This window comes from Petaurus breviceps, unplaced genomic scaffold, assembly GCF_028583685.1.
Source record: "Petaurus breviceps papuanus isolate PSGF00001 unplaced genomic scaffold, PetGlider_PUasm1.0 226, whole genome shotgun sequence".
Classification (NCBI taxonomy): Eukaryota; Metazoa; Chordata; class Mammalia; order Diprotodontia; family Petauridae; genus Petaurus; species Petaurus breviceps.
The window spans coordinates 4,267,200-4,270,520 of record NW_027185890.1 but is presented as its reverse complement, the minus strand read 5'-3'; the positions used below and the strand labels follow the sequence as shown (position 1 = coordinate 4,270,520).

At 40.9% G+C, this 3,321-nt stretch overlaps 1 pseudogene; it reads right to left on the bottom strand.

The window, feature by feature from the left end:
* Window positions 1-1,287: 1,287 nt before the first annotated feature.
* The window catches only part of LOC138166816 (cyclin-Q-like), a 16,182-nt pseudogene continuing 14,148 nt past the window's right edge, over window positions 1,288-3,321 (bottom strand).

Below are 3,321 nucleotides of genomic sequence, written 5' to 3'. Positions count from 1 at the left end.
GTGCCCTTTTATGTATAAATCATGACTAATATATTGCAAATATTCTTCTAGCACCTTATTAAAATGATACTAATCATTTACCTTTATATTGTACATTAAAAAATCATTAGGAAACCAACAAACAGGTTTAATGTATAAACAGCAAAATTGTTCTGGAAATGACATAAGTGAAAACTTAAGATGAGTTGTTTCTTTTGGCGAAGTGTTGGCAATATGGCGCTGGTTCCTTAACTGTAAAAATGTTTTTCTACTCTCTCAATACTTCAATCAATCCATGGTCTCATGGATGAAGGTGTTCCCTCTATTGGTGTTGATAGTAACACCTCTCAATGGTTTCTTCCTCTGATTCTTTCCCTTGGTCTCTCACAGAGATTCTCCACATAGCTACCTAGAATGCTACAGGCCATTGTCTACTTTTTACATTTTGTAGGTACTGGTTCATCATTTGTGTGTTTTTCTGTTACTCCCTGATGGTTGCTACCTGACTGATCCATTGTAGTTTTCCCTTTTATACTATTTCTTGTCTAGAGTCATCAGTGGAAATAGATATACTTTTTCCTACCACTTATCTCTTATTTACCCCTGGGTTTCCTGGAAAACTTTGATTCTTCAGAGATCAAGGTGTTATCAGATTTTGAAAATATAGGATTCTTGAAAGAACGTTTTTATTGAAAAGATGGTCATTTTTTATAATATATTTCAGTGAAAAAATAGCACAAGATGGAAAAACATTATGGCCAATATCGCCGCCTCCCATCCCAACACATGGTCCATAGAACATTTGAAGCTCTTAAACTATATATGCCTATTTTCACATCTTTACAAAAAAAATGTTTTTATCTTTTTTATGTAAAATAAAATATAGTTTACTTATGTTGTAAGGTTAAGTTTATATATGGCTTGAAAAGATATTCCAAAGGATACAATCAAGTTTTCAATTTTGGCTTTTGCTTTAATGAAGAGATGCCTAAATACAGTCTGCACCAAATTCAAAAGGTTAATCTTCAAAAAATTCCTGAGGTACAAAAGGCAATTGAACACAATAAATTCCCTTTTCAACATGTACTTGTTTGTATCCAAACACAAGCTCCAAACCTGCTCAGGGAGCCACCACAGATACCAAAGAGCAATCAGAAAGCAATCCAGATTTAGTTCTTCCCCTTTTGCTAATGCAAAGCTGGTCACTGTGACTTATCAACTTTTTGAGGTTGTGACCCATTTTATTGGGTCAAATTCAGCCCTCAGACAAAGCAAATGTGTGATTCTCCTTGGATGGCCCTAGATCAATTAAGGGATTTCTGTGTCCATTGTGTAAATCTGAATCAGGTCAGACACAATATTATCAATGACTGGCTTGGTAAGGTCTTCACTAAAAACCTGCCACCAGGGCTTTTCTGCCTTGGAATCTGCAGGCACCTCCACTCCATAGCACTGCAAGGCAAGATAGAGCACTGCTACAGCTATGAGCTGGGCGAGATCCTGGAGGCACAATGCTCCATGATAGCTGTCCCAAAGCAGCACCCGGGCTGCCAGAGAGGCAGGAGTCCTCTCCCAGCTATGACGTTTCATCCAATTCTTTAAAGACATAAGGTAGTGGAGCTGATATTTGTGGGGATGCTGGAAGGAGACCCCAGAGATGTAAAACTTTCAACATGAGTTAACACACTGAATGATGCTGTCCTTCGGTTCCCAAAACCAGAAGTCTAAATCCAAAGGTTGACTCTTAGGATTTAAATACCTGTGAGAGACATTGATGATCCGTCCTGTCCTGAGGTACTGCTCCTCCATTTTACCTGCCAAGTAAATGACTGACATGGCTATGAGGGAAGGGTCATATGCGCCGTGTGAGAAGCCCCTTACAGCGTCTGTGCCGGACTGTCCTGGGTGACCCCCGCCTAGGAGAGGAGGAGGAGGAGGAAGGGTCGGAGCTGGTCCCTCCTGGGCCGTAGTCTCGGGGCCGCTGCCACGCTGTTCCTTTTCGGGGAGGTGGTGCCTCCCGGCGTGGCCCAAGGCAGCCCTCAGTTGCTGTTGTGCTCCCGGCCTGAGCTGGGGCGCAGGGAGCCTCAGAGTGCCGTATCCCTGAAGTGGGAGGGCTGCGGGGCCAGGCCCCAGGGGGCTCGCTGGCTGCAGGAGCCAGGTCTGTCCTACACAAGTTTTTTGCAAAGCTTTTTGCAAAGTTTTCCTCACAGCAACTCTGTGAGGTACTTATTACATCAATTACTGCTCTATTTTTAGAAATGAGGAAACAGGTTCAGATTGGTTAGCGGTTAGGGAAAGTTTTAGCGGTATTCAAACCCAAGTGTTCTAACTATCACTCTAGTATTTTTCTCATTACCCTACTGGGTAAATATGGATGATTGTCACAATGGTACATGGGAATTGTCAACTTTATGTGTACAGGATTCATTTACTTTGAATGCAGAATACCCTGCTCCCTCAGCATACATACCTCACATACTAAACATATATTTTCAAATCACTAATGAATTACAGTCAAAATCATTTTCAAAGTGCCTGAAAAGAATTTTTTCCAGTTGATTTAAAGAACGCATATTTAAAAAACAGCATAATTTCCTTAACCTTTTTATAAATAATAAAAGCAGAAGGTCAGGTTGATGTTGCTTTTGGATATAATGGGACCTGAAATGTGAATTCACTGTCATTAAAGGGGGATATAGATACATAATTGAGCCATTTTGTTGTCTAGCCCATCCAAAGGTCTACTTTTGGGTCTGCTGGTGTCTTTTGGTGATCTGTTCCCCACCCACTGCCAGTTAGAATGGAAGGAAAGGCCTGGAAATTTTCTCATGTGGCCATCTTGTTCATTTTTAGAACAGGCAGGTGGTAGAACTAAAAGACCTCTCTACATATGGACATCACCAGATGGTCAATATTGAAATTAGATTTTACTTTGTAGCCAAAGGTGGGGCAACCCTATATAGTCAGTTAAAACAATATCTGGTACTGAGTATGACTTAGATTATAAACTTCTTACTGTAAAATTCATACTTAGATTATAAAGGCATGACCTAAATAACATCCCTTATGAAGATGAAGTGGGAGTGATGAATGGATTTAAGGGATTAGATCTGGCAGGTAGAGTGCCTGAAGATGTTCACAATATTATAAAAGAGAACGTACCATGTTTCCCTGATAATAAGACCTATCCCGAAAATAAGCCCTCCCCTTACTGTGTAAGATTCCTCTAAAATAAGCCCTCCCCCGAAAATAAGCCCTATTGAGATTGCTACTGTAGTGAAGGTGATCCCCTGCACTACACACTACATTACGGTACCCTCTGTATGCACTGCCCCCCCCCCC